This window comes from Oncorhynchus nerka, linkage group LG25 (assembly GCF_034236695.1).
Source record: "Oncorhynchus nerka isolate Pitt River linkage group LG25, Oner_Uvic_2.0, whole genome shotgun sequence".
Lineage (NCBI taxonomy): Eukaryota > Metazoa > Chordata > Actinopteri > Salmoniformes > Salmonidae > Oncorhynchus > Oncorhynchus nerka.
In genome coordinates this window covers 40054090-40072819 of record NC_088420.1, presented here as the reverse complement: position 1 = coordinate 40072819, position 18730 = coordinate 40054090, and the positions used below count along the sequence as shown (strand labels likewise).

Below are 18730 nucleotides of genomic sequence, written 5' to 3'. Positions count from 1 at the left end.
TCATCACGTCCCCGGACCCTCTCACTAACGCCTAATGCTCCGCCCAGGTGCACCCTTGCTCTCTTCCCTGGCACTCCATCAAACTTCACCCAGCTCCAGTGGCTGGATGAGGATGACAGCGGAGGATCCTTAGGACACTGACATTATGTCCTCTTGTGATCGTCACCTGGGGGAAAAAAAATTGTCAGACCTTTTGCTCTATAATATCTTTCTTTGTCTGGTTATTTGCACTTGTGACAGAAAACAATTCTGTTTTCTTAATTAGTCACGCAGTAAACTTGTACTGCTTTGCACATGAGCTATGTGAAGTAGATTAGGTTAATGTCTTGCGGGTCTGTCCTTATTGTATACTGCTGGACAGTCATTCTCACCTATTTACCATAGTAGGAAAGTGACTTTCATTATTGTACTCTTTATTGTGACTAGTAATGTGTGAATAAGATAAAGGCCAAAATCCAAACGGCGAAGCTAAGTGTGTCGCTCACAACATGACCTAGAAACAGACATCGCCCAGAGGAAGAGAACATATGTGCTCCCATGTTTTCCGTAAACTGCAGTCGGTACCATTGAGATAAAGCCCTTGTATTTGTGGTACTCGTTGCCTGAGTTTTCCGTCGACAGCTCCTGCACACAACTAATAATTCCAACGACCCCAAAACTCAGCCTGATTATGTCACAAAATCTTGATATTTTAGTTTATAACTTGCTGCGATACTTTGTGTGCTGCCACTCGCTAAAAACCAAAGGGTCATAGCCAGCCTTTCTGCAGCACTTAGCTATGGACAAGCTCATCCCTTCTTATAGTGTTCACTGGACGAACATACAATTTTCTTGCTTTTTTTTGTTTTTATTTCTCCCCCTGAGTATTAAGAGCTGTTCGGGGTCTTCCAATTCGTAGAGAGACATGTTTGCCTCTAACTTGTTAAATCCTTAAAAGTGTCTGGGCCTCCTGCCTGGCGGAGTGGTCTAAGGCACTGCATCCGGGTTCGATCCTAAGCTGTGTCGCAGCCGGCGGCGACCAGAAGACCCATGAGGCAGCGCACAATTGGCCCAGCGTCATCCGGGTTAGGGGAGGGTTTGGCTAGTTTGTCCTTGTCCCATCGCGCTCTAGCGTCGACTCCTTGTGGCCGCCAGGCGCATGCACGCTGACTTGAGGGCGCCAGCTGTATGGGTTTTCCTCTGACACTGATGCGGCTGGCTCCTGGGTTTTGCGAGAAGTGTGTCAAGAACTAGTACAGCTTGGCGGGTCGTGTTTCGGTGGATGCATGACTCTCTACCTTCACCTCTCTGAGTCCGTACAGGAGTTGCAGCTATGGGACAAGACTGTAACTACCAATTGGATATCATGAAATTTGGGGGGGATAGGTAAAAATGACAAAATAGAACACCATACTAGCTAGTATTTGTAAACAAAAGGCACATAACACCGGATCCGGAAGTTCAAATGTCATTACTAGCTACTGTCAGAGTGCCTTGGACCCTCTTGCTTGGTAAGCTACTCAGACATCCCAAGCCCCCTAGTAGATATACACTACAGAAGGCAGACTTCCTTTCTGGGTGGAATGCAGAAGTGCACGCTGCTCCAAAATGCACGCGCGGGCACATTGATCGCTGGAGTGATGTCTATAGAGACCTTTATGGATGATATATTTTCACACTGTATAATCATACATGCCATTCATTGCAGGTCAGATTCACACATTGTCAGTCATCGGGTGTTTTGATGATAACTTCCTATTTTTGTTTATGATGTCGATGCTTATTAGTAATACGGTAGCCTAGCGGTGCTTAGTAATACGGTAGCCTAGCGGTGCTTAGTAATACGGTAGCCTAGCGGTGCTTAGTAATACGGTAGCCTAGCGGTGCTTAGTAATACGGTGCTTAGTAGTACAGTACACTAAAATATGAGTGGATGACAAATCAGTGGTCTGATAAAGAATGATTCAAGAAGCATGACATCAATACCCCATGAGTAACAGGTTAATACAAAAAGCAATGATGCCAATGGAAGTTCTCTACTCATTTACACTCGAGCTAGACACACCATTGATATGGACATGGTCAGATTTAGAAAGGGTTCCATTCACATAACGGGCATTGAGGTGGTTTGTTGCACTTGATGAGGGGTAGCCGAAGCTACCCGAGGGACAAGGCCCCTCTAATGCTTGGGCATGTTGCTTTGTGTTAGGGATTGTTGACTAATGGATTGAATGGTTGGTCTTCCAGCTCTATTGTCATAGAGCTGAATAGAGAGCGACTCTGTCCACTGATGGTCCTGTCTCGTGTTTGTGTGTGAGATGATCCCTGGTTAACAACCTGAAAGGAGGACCCAGTGAGGAAAAAGGTCATATTTTGCTAAGAGGATGTCTATTTTGAGGCTAGGGCCCTCACTTCTATTCTCTTCTACACACAGCGTAATCACTAGCACGTAAAGCTTGATTGTTGATGAGACCTGTGTTAATTTTCTGTAAGCCAATACTCGCTACAAAAAGTTTGTCATTATTAGTGAATGTGCATTATGCGTAGTTCTAGTTAAATGTGTTGTTTTTTTAATCATATTCTCGTAGACTTGAAAGCCAGATCAGTGATTATTGCAAAATAAATTATTAGTGGGTCTTAAGTTTGTGGAAGGCTTATATTCAGCCTAGGTATAAGTTCACAAGCCCTGAATTCATTAGATTGTTGCTGACTGTTTTAACATCTGGTGTATTTGACCTTTTAATTGTACAACTCTTATTTTGGAATACATTTGTAAAAATCAAGGTATACAGTGCATTCTTAAAGTATTCGGATCCCTTGACTATTTCCACATTTTGTTACGTTACAACCTTATACCCCGACTACACCATGCATGAGCATTACAAAATAAATGTAGAAATGTATATTATTCAATTATTGCACCCACACTGCTCGTGCGCGCCAATGAGCATCTGCGTTGCCAAGGGCTAAAATATAAGTCAGTTCTATTTGTGATGCAGATCGCGCTGCAAGTTCTGCCTCTCCCATCTCCTCATTGGTTTATAGAAGCAGGTACCCATGTGCTATCTCCTCATTGGTTATACCCACGTGGGTGACTGAGACTAATGAGGTCAGTGGCGTTAATGCACCTAATTTATTACAATTACCAATCACAATATAAAGGTCAGAGAAGAAAAGGCCTGGAAGGAGGAGGGATGACTAGAAACGATTCGGTTGACCGTTTTATGTGTGGATTAATTGTCTGAGTAGAGGACCTTGTGCATTTCAGGTAAAATAACAACTCAATGTTTATATCCCAGGACAAATTAGCTAGCAACAGCAAGCTAGCTAACTAAATTGCCATAAATGTTTAATGCTTTTCGACCTGTCCCCAAATTAATATAATTGGTTCTGAGTATTTTTGATATTTTAACCTGGGTGTTGTGATCACATTTGGTGTGGGGGGGACAGAATACATTTATGCACGATGTTGCACGCACGCAACTGGTTTGAGTTCCGTGTTCTAAAATTGATGAGGAAAATGTTTTATTTAATCTACACACAATACCCCATAATGACAAAACAAAAACAGGTTTTTAGAAATGTTTGCTAATTTATTACAAATAAAAAAACAGCTACCTTATTTACATAAGTATTCAGACCCTTTGCTATGAGACTTAAAATTGAGCTCAGGTGCATCCTGTTTCCATTGATCATCCTTGATTGGACACGATTTGGCTGGCACACACCTGTCTATGTAAGGTCCCACAGTTGACAGTGCATGTCAGAGCAACATCTGCAGCATTGAAGGTCCCTAATAACAGTGGCTTCTATCATTCTTAAAAGGAAGAAGTTTGGAACCGACAAGGCTCTTCCTAGATAGAGCTGGCTGTCCGGCCAAACTGAGCAATTGGGGGAGAAGGGCCTTGGTCAGGGAGGTGACCAAGAACCTGATGGTCACTCTGACAGTGCTCCAGTTCCTCTGTGGAGATGGGAGAACCTTCCAGAAGGACAACCTTCCAGAAGGACGACCATCTCTGCAGCACTCCACCAATCAAGCCTTTTATGGTAGAGTGGACAGATGGACGCCACTATTCAGTTAAAGGCTAGAGGTCGACCGATAATGATTTTTCAACGCCGATACCGATTATTGGAGGACCAAAAAAGCTGATACCGATTTAATCGGACGATTTAACTTATTATTATTTTTAAATGTTTTATTTGTAATAATGATTACAGCAATACTGAATGAACACTTATTTTAACTTAATATAATACATCAATAAAATCAATTTAGCCTCAAATAAATAATGAAACTTATTCAATTTGGTTTAAATAGTGCAAAAACACAGTGTTGCAGAAGAAAGTAAAAGTGCAATATGTGCCATGTAAAAAAGCTAACGTTTAAGTTCCTTGCTCAGAACATGAGAACATATGAAAGCTTGTGGTTCCTCTTAACATGAGTCTTATATTCCCAGGTAAGAAGTTTTAGGTTGTAGTTATTATAGGATTATTTATCTCTATACCATTTGTATTTCATACACCTTTGACTATTGGATGTTCTTCTAGGCACTATAGTAATGCCAGTGTAACCGTATAGCTTCCGTCCCTCTCCTCGCCCCTACCAGGGCTCGAACCAGGAACACGTCGACAACAGCCACCCTCGAAGCATTGTTACCCATCGCTCCACAAAAGCCGCGGCTCTTGCAGAGCAAGGGGAACAGCTACAGTGCCTTGCGAAAGTATTCGCCCCCTTGAACTTTGCGACCTTTTGCCACATTTCAGGCTTCAAACATAAAGATATGAAACTGTATTTTTTTGTGAAGAATCAACAACAAGTGGGACACAATCATGAAGTGGAACGACATTTATTGGATATTTCAAACTGTTTTAACAAATCAAAAACTGAAAAATTGGGCGTGCAAAAGTATTATTATTATGAGATTTTCCCCACAAAATGGCGTTATTACAACAATAAAATATATCATGGTAAGTCCTCGAAAATTACAATTTAAGTGCTTGGAAAAAGTCCTTGACAGTCCTTGAATTTGACTTGCCGATGTCTGTATGAACCCAGTAGTTGCTCAGTTTGCAAATGGAAGATAGCAGATGATTTAGCAGATGAAGTTATGTGCGCATCATTCGCTTTCCTGTCAGATCTTGACCTGGGACAGATTTTTTTTCTTCATATGGGGCCAGTAGCTTTGGCCTGGTGTGCTACTGGCAAATTTACCGGAATATCAAGCCCTGCTATATGTTTACCACCATGTCTACCACTTGTGTGGTCGTTAGCGTAACCATTTTTGTTTTTTTGCAGTCAATTAAAAGGTAACTACAAAGTAGCCTATGCCAACCTTGCATAATCATGGTTATTTGCATCAATCCAGTGGCCATTTGCTTTGAAAACTCCACATGTGGCTAAAGACACGCCACTAGCCAAACACAGCTGTCTGGCTGGTGCACACCTGAATTAAAGGTTAACTACACAACAAAAATCTTAATGTCTCATTTTTCCTAGACCTCAAATGGTGCCCTGATGTGGTTTAAGCATTGTTGTGGACTTTTCTATAACAATAAGTGTGATTTTGAGAGTCAAAACCTGAAACATCAGACCTTGCCACTTTTCTTTTTTTGCTGTGGTATCGATTTTGCAGAAAAAAAACACAAAGCACTTAAAATAAAGTGCCATATTTATTTATTGCAGATTTTAAAGTCTTTACTTTGCTGTTACAGTAAATCAATGTAAGAACACTGGTTATATATGGAATGCGTGCACATTTATGGCACACAGGCCAGGTCATTGTGTATTTGTTTTTAAATTGTGCGACAATCACCAGTGGAAAAAGTTAGTGTAGAACCCTGAAAGGCCTGGATAGTTATATCTCCCTTTGTAAATGGATGGATTTTCTTAAGCTAAATTGTGTCAAGGCTCGGTTACATTGTGTTGTAGCATTGCAGCCAAGTCTCCTCCAGTGCCCCACTAAAGATGCCATTTACAGAGATGAAGTCATTTGTGTGTGGGTGGGGGGGGTTGGCTCCATGGTGGTCGCTGTGTTCGATTGTGATCCGTCCCTAGAGAGGTTTCCCTTACCATCATCTCTCCATTAAAAATCTATTATCCCTGCAGTGGGCTTTTGGCTCTGCCAATATGGATCCTTTAACCAATTTAAGTGCTTTTGTTGAGAGAGGGGGCTGCCTGTGTAGACGCAGAAGTCCGCTCTTAAGTTCTTTATCCTTGACATAGGATGGGTGGGACCGACAGCAGGACAATTCTTTGTTTTCAGGATGAAAGGTAGTCTCCCTCTCATCAGAAACTCGATTGAGTGGCAAAGAGTAGCCTTCTAGTATCAAATCAATGCTGAATACAATTTATTTTCTGCCCGCCCGTACTGTGTCTATGCATTAGAGGTCGACCGATTTATGATTTTTCAAAGCCGATAAGGATTATTGGAGGACCAAAAAAAGACGATACCAATTAACCGTCCATTTAAAAAAAATGTGATTTAATTTAGATTTATTTGTAATAATGACAATTACAACAACACTGAATGAACACTTATTTTAACTTAATATAATACATCAATACAATCAATTTAGCCTCAAATAAATAATGAAACATGTTCAATTTGATTTAAATAATGCAGAAACACAGTGTTGCAGAAGAAAGTAAAAGTGCAATATGTGCCATGTAAAAAAGCTAACGTTAAAGTTCCTTGCTCAGAACATGAGAACATGGTTCCTTTTAACATGCGTCTTCAATATTCCCAGGTAAGAAGTTTTAGGTTGTAGTTATTATAGGAATTATAGGACTATTTCTCTCTATACCATTTGTATTTCATATACCTTTGACTATTGGATGTTCTTATAGGTACTTTAGTATTGCCAGTGTAACGGTATAGCTTCCATCCATCTCCTCGCTCCTACCTGGGCTCGAAGCAGGAGCAAGGGGAACAACCACTCCAAGTCTCAGAGCGAGTGACATTTGAAACGCTATTAGCGCGCACCCCGCTAACTAGCTAGCCATTTCACATCGGTTACACCAGTCTAATTCCGGGAGTTGATAGGCTTGAAGTCATAAACAGCTGCTGGAAAACGCACGAAAGTGCTGTTTGAATGAATGCTTATGAGCCTGCTGGTGCCTACCATCGCTCAGTCAGACTGCTCTATGAAATCATAGACTTAGTTATAACATGATAACACACAGAAATACGAGCCTTAGGTCATTAATATGGTCAAATCCGGAAACTATCATCTCGCAAACAAGACGTTTATTCTTTCAGTGAAATACGGAACCATTCCGTATTTTATCTAACGGGTGGCATCCATAAGTCTAAATATTGCTGTTACTTTGCACAACCTTAATCTTATGTCATAATTATGTAAAATTCTGGCAAATTAGGGGACCCAAACTGTTGCATATACACTGACTCTGCGTGCAATGAATACAAGAGAAGTGACACAATTTCACCTGGTTAATATTGCCTGCTAACCTGGATTTCTTTTAGCTAAATATGCAGGTAAAACATATATACTTATGTGTATTGTTTTTAAGAAAAGCATTGATGTTTATGGTTAGGTACACGTTGGAGCAACGATACGTACTGCATTGATTATATGCAACGCAGGACACGCTAGATAAACTAGTAATATCATCAACCATGTGTAGTTAACTAGTGATTATGATTGATTGATTTTTTTTTATAAGATAAGTTTAATGCTAGCTAGCAACTTACCTTGGCTTATTGCATTCACGTAACAGGCAGTCTCTATGTGGAGTACAATGAGGCAGGTGGTTACAAGGTTGGACTAGTTAACTGTAAGGTTGCAAGATTGAATCCCTGAGCTGACAAGGTAAAAATCTGTTGTTCTGCCCCTGAACGAGGCAGTTAACCCACTGTTCCTAGGCCGTCATTGAAAATAAGAATGTGTTCTTAACTGACTTGCCTAGTTAAATAAAGATTAAATACAGGTGTAAAAAAAAAAATCTGCCAAATCGGTGTCCAAAAATACCGATTTCCGATTGCTGTGAAAACTTGAACTCGGCCCTAATTAATCGGCCATTCCGATGAATCGGTCGACCTCTACTATGCAGTGGGGTCTGAAATTATTGACACCCTTGTTGAAGATGAGCAGTAATAACTGTATAAAAATAACAAATTAAAATACTGAGCTATATTGTATGCTAAAAAGGGAAATTACATTTAATTTATACTAATACAATTGCTCAGAGAAAGAGATTTTGTTTAACAAGTAACCTCACCATTACCAATAACAGGAGAGGTTAGCATTTCTTGGGGATATGATCTTTGACCCTCTAACTTTCATTATTCTCAATTCATTCAGGATTATCCATAATTATGGTAGCGTCCACATTAATGTAGAAGTGTTTAGAAACTTACAGTATTCTATTCTTATTTACCATTCATTCCTATTGGGCACACAATCTGAAACGCAACCAAAAAGAACTGCAAATGCATCCAACAAGTTTGTAGTGAGACGAGCTTGATGTGACTCTACAGAGTCACATGACTTTCTAGGAACATTGAGACAAATACTACATTTTAAGTGTCAATTTTGACCTACCTCAAAAAAAAATGGTTCAAGTAATCTCTCTCTTGTATTTGTTTAAAATAATATAATTTCCCCCAAATGTTTGGAGCATACAATATAGCTCAGTATTTGTATTTGTTTTATACAGAAATTAGCAATAATCTTTATTGACGGTATCAATAATTTCAGACCCCACTGTATATAAACCCAATGAGTTGCTAAGGCAGTGCTACCTCCTAGGTCCAACATGTAGGCCCAACTCGTGGGGGGCAGTGCATACCCATAAGGTAAGTTGGATGTCTCTGACTGTTTCAGGTCGATGACTCCCAGCTCCCAGCCTGCGCCCTCAATAAACTGTCATGTAAGATTACCCTCATGGTCTGGGCAAAGCTCTAGGGTTTCAAAACAAACTGTTAATGTCCCCCAGCTCAAGATGGCCGTGGGCTATATATAACCCTACACATGTACTTCTCCTTGAGCAAAAGGGCACAGCCATGCAGAGATTTAGTGGGGTAGGCCATCAGACAGGGATGTGGCCGAAGACGGACAGAGTATGTAGACTATATTATCTGTCCCCACTGGAAAGTGCGTACATGATGTTTGCTTCTCCATTTTTGACCTCTGGAGCTGTGGAATTTAATGTAGCTGCTGATGCAAGGTCCAACGCAAATACTTTTGGAAGCTTCTAAATATATATATATGTATATGTATGTGGGGCAAAAAAGTATTTAGTCAGCCACCAATTGTGCAAGTTCTCCCACTTAAAAAGATGAGAGGCCTGTAATTTTCATCATAGGTACACTTCAACTATGACAGACAAAATGAGAAAAAAACAATCCAGAAAATCACATTGTAGGATTTTTAATGAATTTCTATGCAAATTATGGTGGAAAATAAGTATTTTGTCACCTACAAACAAGCAAGATTTCTGGCTCTCACAGACCTGTAACTTCTTCTTTAAGAGGCTCCTCTGTCCTCCACTCGTTACCTGTATTAATGGCACCTGTTTGAACTTGTTATCAGTATAAAAGACACCTGTCCACAACCTCAAACAGTCACACTCCAAACTCCACTATGGCCAAGACCAAAGAGCTGTCAAAGGACACCAGAAACAAAATTGTAGACCTGCACCAGGCTGGGAAGACTGAATCTGCAATAGGTAAGCAGCTTGGTTTGAAGAAATCGACTGTGGGCGCAATTATTAGGAAATGGAAGACATACAAGACCACTGATAATCTTCCTCAATCTGGGGCTCCACGCAAGATCTCACCCCGTGGGGTCAAAATGATCACAAGAACGGTGAGCAAAAATCCCAGAACCACAATGGGGGACCTAGTGAATGACCTGCAGAGAGCTGGGACCAAACTAACAAAGCCTACCATCAGTAACACACTACGCTGCCAGTGACTCTAATCCTGCAGTGCTAGAGAGCATTTGGATGATCCAGAAGAAGATTGGGAGAATGTCATATGGTCAGATGAAACCAAAAAGTAACTTTTTGGTAAAAACTCAACTCGCCGTGTTTGGAGGACAAAGAATGCTGACTTGCATCCAAAGAACACCATACCTACTGTGAAGCATGGGGGTGGAAACATCATGCTTTGGGGCTGTTTTTCTGCAAAGGGACCAGGAAGACTGATCCGTGAAAAGGAAAGAATGAATGGGGCCATGTATCGTGAGATTTTGAGTGAAAACCTCCTTCCATCAGCAAGGGCATTGAAGATGAAATGTGGCTGGGTCTTTCAGCATGACAATGATCCCAAACACACCGCCTGGGCAACGAAGGAGTGGCTTCATAAGAAGCATTTCAAGGTCCTGGAGTGGCCTAGCCAGATCTCAACCCCATAGAAAATCTTTGGAGGGAGCTGAAAGTCCGTGTTGCCCATCAACAGCCCCAAAATATCACTGCTCTAGAGGAAATCTGCATGGAGGAATGGGCCAAAATACCAGCAACAGTGTGTGAAAACCTTGTGAAGACTTACAGAAAACGTTTGACATCTGTCATTGCCAACAAAGGGTATATAACAAAGTATTGAGAAACTTTTGTTATTGACCAAATACTTATTTTCCACCATAATTTGCAAATCAATTCATTAAAAATCCCGCAATGTGATTTTCTGGATTTTTTTTTCTCATTTTGTCTGTCATAGTTGAAGTGTACCTATGATGAAAATGACAGGCCTCTCTCATCTTTTTAAGTGGGAGAACTTGCACAATTGGTGGCTGACTAAATCCTTTTTTTGCCCCACTATATATATATGTGTATATATATAATGCTGGTGATCGTTATATACACTGCTTAAAAAAATAAAGGGAACACTTAAACAACACAATGTAACTCCAAGTCAATCACACTTCTGTGAAATCAACCTGTACACTTAGGAAGCAACATTGATTGATCATAAATTTCACATGCTGTTGTGCAAATGGAATAGACAACAGGAGGAAATTATAGGCAATTAGCAAGACACCCCCAATAAAGGATTGGTTCTGCAGGTGGTGACCACAGACCACTTCTCAGTTCCTATGCTTCCTGGCTGATGTTTTGGTCACATGAATGCTGGCGGTGCGTTCACTCTAGTGGTAGCATGAGACGGAGTCTACAACCCACACAAGTGGCTCAGGTAGTGCAACTCATCCAGGATGGTACATCAATGCGAGCTGTGGCAAGAAGGTTTGCTGTGTCTGTCAGCGTAGTGTCCAGAGCATGGAGGCGCTACCAGGAGACAGGCCAGTACATCAGGAGACGTGGAAGAGGCCTTAGGAGGGCAACAAACCAGCAGCAGGACCGCTACCTCCGCCTTTGTGCAAGGAGGAGCAGGAGGAGCACTGCCAGAGCCCTGCAAAATGACCTCCAGTAGGCCACAAATGTGCATGTGTCTGCTCAAACGGTCAGAAACAGACTCCATGAGGGTGGTATGAGGGCCCGACGTCAGGACGTTTGGCATTTGCCAGAGAACACCAAGATTGGCAAATTTGTCACTGGCGCCATGTGCTCTTCACAGATGAAAGCAGGTTCAATCTAAGCACATGTGACAGAGTCTGGAGACACAGTGGAGAATGTTCTGCTGCCTGCAACATCCTCCAGCATGACCGGTTTGGCGGTGGGTCAGTCATGGTGTGAGGCAACATTTCTTTGGGGGGCCGCACAGCCCTCCATGTGCTCGCCAGAGGTAGCCTGACTGCCATTAGGTACCGAGATGAGATCCTCAGACCTCTTGTGAGACCATATGCTGGTGCGGTTGGCCCTGGGTTCCTCCTAATGCATGACAATGTGACTGGAGTGTGTCAGCAGTTCCTGCAAGAGGAAGGCATTGACGCTATGGACTGGCCCGGCCGTTCCCCAGACCTGAATCCAATTGAGCACATCTGGGACATCATGTCTCGCTCCATCCACCAACAGACTGTCCAACAGACATCAGGAGCATGCCCAGGCGTTGTAGGGAGGTCATACAGGCACGTGGAGGCCACACACACTACTGAGCCTCATTTTGACTTGTTTTAAGGACATTACATCAAAGTTGGATCAGCCTGTAGTGTGGTTTTCCACTTTAATTTTGAGGAAGACTCCAAATCCAGACCTCCATGGGTTGATAAATTTGATTTCCATTGATCATTTTTGTGTGGTTTTGTTGTCAGCACATTCAACTATGTAAAGAAAAAAGTATTTAATAAGAATATTTCATTGATTCAGATCTAGGTTGTGTTATTTTAGTGTTCCCTTTATTTTTTTGAGCAGTGTATATACAGTGGGGAAAACAAGTATTTGATACATTGCTGATTTTGCAGGTTTACCTACTTAAAGCATATAGAGGTCTGCCATTTTTATCATAGGTACACTTAAACTGTGAGAGATGGAATCTAAAACGAAAATCACATTGTATGATTTTTAAGTAATTAATTTGCATTTTATTGCATGACATAAGTATTTGATCACCTACCAACCAGTAAGAATTCCGGCTCTCACAGACCTGTTAGTTTTTCTTTAAGAAGCCCTCCTGTTCTCCACTCATTACCTGTATTAACTGCACCTGTTTGAACTCGTTACCTGTATAAAATACAGCTGTCCACACACTCAATCAGACAGACTCCAACCTCTCCACAATGGCCAAGACCAGAGAGCTGTGTAAGGACATCAGGGATACAATTGTAGACCTGCACAAGGCTGGGATGGGCTACAGGACAATAGACAAGCAGCTTGGTAAGAAGGCAACAACTGTTGGCACAATTAATAAATGGAAGAAGTTCAAGATGACGGTCAATCACCCTCGGTCCGGGGCTTCATGCAAGATCTCACCTCGTGGGGCATCAATGATCATGAGGAAGGTGAGGGATCAGCCCACAACTACACGGCAGGACCTTGTCAATGACCTGAAGAGAGCTGGGACCACAGTCTCAAAGATAACCATTATTAACACACTACGCCGTCATGGATTAAAATCCTGCAGTGCACGCAAGGTCCCCCTGCTCAAGCCAGCGCATGTCCAGGCCCGTCTGAAGTTTGCCAATGACCATCTGGATGATCCAGAGGAGGAATGGGAGAAGGTCATGTGGTCTGATGAGACAGAAAATAGAGTTTTTTGGTCTAAACTCCACTCGCCCTGTTTGGAGGAAGAAGGATGAGTACAGCCCCAAGAACACCATCCCAACCGTGAAGCATGGAGGTGGAAACATCATTCTTTGGGGATGCTTTTCTGCAAAGGGGACAGGACGACTGCACCGTATTGAGGGGAGGATGGATGGGGCCATGTATCGTGAGATCTTGGCCAACAACCTCCTTCCCTCAGTAAGAGCATTGAAGATGGGTCGTGACTGGGTCTTCCAGCATGACAATGACCCGAAACACACAGCCAGGGCAACTAAGGAGTGGTTCCGTAAGAAGCATCTCAAGGTCCTGGAGTGGCCTAGCCAGTCTCCAGACCTGAACCCAATAGAAAATCTTTGGAGGGAGCTGAAAGTCCGTATTGCCCAGCGACAGCCCCGAAATCTGAAGGATCTGGAGATGGTTTGTATGGAGGAGTGGGCCAAAATCCCTGATGCAGTGTGCAAACCTGGTCAAGAACTACAGGAAACGTATGATCTCTGTAATTGCAAACAAAGGTTTCTGTACCAAATATTAAGTTCTGCTTTTCTGATGTATCAAATAATTATGTCATGCAATAAAATGCAAATGAATGACTTAAAAATCATAATGTGATTTTCTGGATTTTTGTTTTAGATTCTGTCTCTCACAGTTGAAGTGTACCTATGATAAAAAATTACAGACCTCTACATGCTTTGTAAGTAGGAAACACTGCTGATTTTGCAGGTTATCAACTACTTGTTCTCCACACTGTATATAGATCACCAGCACTGTGCCCATACCAGACTGTATGTGTTTACTGTAGTGATCGGGTTGGACTGTGTGTGTGTGTGTGTGTGTGACTATATTTGTGGTCTGTGAACTGTAGCATTAGGGTACTGTAGTGTTGGGAGTATGTGTGTACTTTAGGGGCTAATTAAGACTGGTAGAGAGACCCAATGTGTTGTGGCACTAATTACCATACAGTCAGAGGAGCGAGAGAGCGAGGGTAGTGTTGGCACAGGGAACTCTGTGTGTGTGTGTGGGGGGACATCCCGTGGGGGGCATCCCGGGTAGTGTCCTCTCTCGTGGTAGTGTCCTCTCTCGTGGTAGTGTCCTCTCTCGTGGTAGTGTCCTCTCTCGTGGTAGTGTCCTCCCTCGTGGTAGTGTCCTCCCTCAGTAGTACCTAGACAAACACCACAGAAGAGCACAGATCCCTACAGACAAGGGGCGGCAGGGTAGCCTAGTGGTTAGAGCGTTGGACTAGTAACTGGAAGGTTGCAAGTTCAAACCCCCGAGCTGACAAGGTACAAATCTGTCGTTCTGCCCCTGAACAGGCAGTTAACCCACTGTTCCTAGACCATCATTGAAAATAAGAATTTGTTCTTAACTGACTTGCCAAGTAAAATAAAGGTAAAATAAAATAAAAAACAAGTGGTACTGGAGTCCGCAAGCAGGGCTGCAAAAAAAAAAAAATAATAATCTCCCTATTTATCTGGATTATTAATCTCTGACATGGCCTAGATCAGGTATGTCACAATTAATCCATGGAGGGCCTAGTGCCTGCTGGTTTCCCCCCCCCCTTTCAAGCCCTAGACAACCAGGTGTGGAGTTCCTTACTAATTAGTGACCTTAATTCATCAATTAAGTACAAGGGAGGAGGGAAAACCCACAGACACTCGGCCCTACATGGCATGACTGACATCTGTGGCCTAGATTGTCATTGAATTGCATGTCTTTGTCTCCCCTCACCCATAGAAGTGTGTAATAGACAGCTCCTCTTACCAACATCCACAATACAATTCAAATCTGCCTAGACTGCCGCTATTGGCTCTTCCCAATGTGGGCACACTTCAAAGTGATGTCATGATATGACTACATATGTCACATTACAGAGTTAAACTGTTATTCTCATTATAATGAGAATTAAATGATCCATGATCAATCCCTTATACGGCGTAGAAACAAGGTACTATTCGTGCTGAGCAATTCGTGCTTATTGAGGTCGGTTTCGGTAAAAGATAATCACTTTTAGATTTCTGTTTCGATTAATTGTTTTAGACATGAAATGCATTATGTGGGTTGAATGCTGTAACACAGAATAAAACTATTACAATTCCCATGATGGTAGCGACTGCCCATTACTGCTTATCACTTATTAACCATAATTTATTCACATTTACTTTAATAAAATGTTTTATTTTATTACAACGGAAGTGGAACAGGTGAGGGTCCCCCCAAGGGAGCACCAAGGGAGTGGAATGGTTAGGAGTTGGGTGAGGAGAATAATTGTCACTAATTTTCCACCGTCTCCCTGATTTGACCTACCTGCCCAGTCCATCCTGTTGATTGGTTGTGCCTCTCCTCTCCTGTGATGTCATCCTATCCCATCATCCCTGTAGTTGTGTCCACCTGCCTGTCAGGATTGACAGCCCAGTAAGATCGATCTGCCGCTATAAATCTCCATGTTGAAAAGGCAACAATGGCCTGTATGCAAGAAGCCATCTTCCCTATTGATTCAGAGGGATGGATGAAAGCAGCAGCTTCTCTCTCTGGACCAGACCTCTATCACAATAGAATGAATCACTGATTTGTATTCTGTTACAGCCTCCTGCTTCAGGAGATAACACTACGGTCGCCCAGGCCAGGCTCAGCCAAGAGACGCCTCAAAACATGTCCTCCACCTCTGCTGTAATAACCAGTTAAATGCCCAGTATCTGGCTATGTTAGTGCGTTGTGTGTGCATAGACAAGAATAGTGTGCGTGCATGTATGCACTTAGGTGGGTGTTCCGTGTATGTTTTTTACTGACTTTATTTACAGTATGGAAAGAAGGAAGCTAAATGTTTGCCCACACGATTGAGGTCGTGGTAATTCCCTTCCTGTTGCGTTAGCGAATTATAGCTGTGTGTGTATGTGTGTGTGAGAGAGAGCGAATTATAGCCATCAAGTTGTTTTCACAAGCCTGTGAGTGTTGACATTGGTGATGGTCTAGCCGATCTGGAGAGCTACCTGTTTCCATGAAACCCTGTGGCAGTCTGATATAGAGCCTGCTGGAGCTGCTGTGCAGGAGGAGCTGTTTTGAAGCAGAGCAGAGGGCAGTTGCCTGCCGTGATCCAACAGTCTGCTCATCAACAAGTCACCCTGGTCTGGACAACACACACACAAACACATAGGGGCTCAGAGAAGCGGAGTTACATGATCTATTAATACACCCAGAGACAAATATAGGAGTTACTTGGTGTGTGTCAGTTGCCTTTGACTCCCCGACACTGCATTATTAACCTTGTAAATGGGTTGTTTTGGGGGATTTTGTCGTGTATCCTGCTCTCGTCAAACTGTCCAGAGTCCAGGTTGATGTCACTCGTTACTCCTCTCCTCTGGGAACACTGCAGCTGCTGTGTGTAGGCAGATGTGTGTGTGTGTACAGTTTTATGAGCACATGAGGAGTAACAGGGCTTCATGGAGCTCAAACTGTAGAGGTAGGGTGGGGCAGACACACACACACACACACACACGTGCCCACGCACACACAGGTCAGGACAGGAGGTTAGTGTAGGATGGGGCTGTTGCGTAATAAAGATATTTCTGAGTGCAGTGAGGATGTACAGTGGCTGGTTGGTCAAGAAGCTTGTGGTGAGTGTAGTGTACTTACTACAGGAGTAGCATATGTGGGGTAGAAGATCCAGGGTTTGTTTGTTTGTACCTGATCTGTGTGGGTACAGTAGAAGATAAAGGTGGGGCAGATCCATACACTAGGTCACAGTGGTGGGAGGTAGGAGGGGTTGGCTGGCTCATTATACCCTGATGAAGACAGCTTGTCTGTCAACTGTTGGACATAAATATTTTTGCATCTGAGCTCCTAGAGTGTGCAGCTCTCTTTTATTTGTTTAAGTGTTCTATTCCGCTAGCCAGCACCTCGCCTAAATAGGTGTGCGTTTCTTTCGCCTCTAGATGGTTGGCTGGCTGGCCAGAGGATTGGGTGTCGTACTGGAACTGATTCCACCAGTGTGTTCGGTCTTGTCTGTGCTCATCTGCTTATTGCCCTTTTTGAGAGATATGTATATATCTCACACACACACACACACACACACACACACACACACACACCTGACTTGCAGTGAAATGTTTATACGTTTTCCCCAGTCTCTTCACAGATCTGACAACCGCTCTGATGATGCTATATCACTGATCTACGTCTTCTCTTACATTACTCTGCATTTGTGTAACCAAGGGAGGGGTTCTGCGGTTGCCAAGAAGCATCAGTGAAATTATCTTGTGGTTAGCTGAGGTCCTGGTTACATCCAGAAAATGTTGCAAAACATGATTCTACACATTTTGCTATGGCTTATGCCATGCTATGCCGAGTGAGTAAAAAAATTCTAACAAAATCAATGGGGGCCTTATGCCATGACATGTTTTGAATGTTTGATTCTCCCTAACTGTCTAGTTTTATTTTGGTGATTGTTAGTTCTCAATGATGATGATCTTATTTTCTATATATATATATATATATATATATATATATATATATATATAGCTCCATTATCTTAAACACTTTATCTGATTTTAGTCATTTAAGTTTACACGGAACTTTTTACATCCCAATGTTTTTTTTGTATTATTATATAAACAAAAAAATAAACATACTCTCACTGTCAACTGCGTTTATTTTCAGCAAACTTAACATGTGTTAATATTTGTATGAACATAAGATTCAACAACTGAGACATAAACTGAACAAGTTCCAGACATGTGACAAACAGAAATGGAATAATGTGTCCCTGAACAAAGGAGGGGTCAAAATCAAAAGTAACAGTCAGTATCTGGTGTGGCCACCAGCTGCATTAAGTACTATAGTGCATCTCCTCCTCATGGACTGCACCAGATTTGCCAGTTCTTGCTGTGAGATGTTACCCCACTCTTCCACCAAGGCACCTGCAAGTTCCCGGGCATTTCTGGGTGGGGATGGCCCTAGCCCTCACCCTCCGATCCAACAGGTCCCAGACGTGCTCAATGGGATTGAGATCCGGGCTCTTCGCTGGCCATGGCAGAACACTGACATTCCTGTCTTGCAGTAAATCACGCACAGAACGAGCAGTATGGCTGGTGGCATTGTCATGCTGGAGGGTCATGTCAGGATGAGCCTGCAGGAAGAGTACCACATGAGAGAGGAGGATGTCTTCCCTGTAACGCACAACGTTGAGATTGCCTGCAAAGACAACATGCTCAGTCCGATGATGCTGTGACACAGCGCCCCAGACCAGGACGGACCCTCCACCTCCAAATCGATCCAGCTCCAGAGTACAGGCCTCAGTGTAACGCTCATTCCTTCAACGATAAACGTGTATCCGACCATCACCGCTGGTGAGACAAAACAGCGACTCGTCAGAGAAGAGCACTTTTTGCAAGTCTTGTCTGTTCCAGCGACAGTGGGTTTGTGCCGGTAGGTGAAGTTGCCAGGGATGTAAGGCAGGTCCTCACCAGACAACAGGCCTACAAGCCCTCAGTCCAGCCTATTGAGAACAGACTGAGCACTGATGGAGGGTTTGTGTGTTCCTGGTGTAACTCGGGCAGTTGTTGTTGCCATCCTGTACCTGTCCTGCAGGTGTGATATTCGGATGTATCGATCCTGTGCAGCTGTTGTTACACGTGGTCTGCC

General features: G+C 42.8%; 1 protein-coding gene across 1 annotated transcript in view; it reads left to right on the top strand.

The window, feature by feature from the left end:
* The window catches only part of LOC115109509 (GTPase HRas-like), a 39212-nt gene that overhangs the window by 3519 nt on the left and 16963 nt on the right, over positions 1-18730 (top strand). The gene's annotated exons all lie outside the window — the stretch shown is intronic.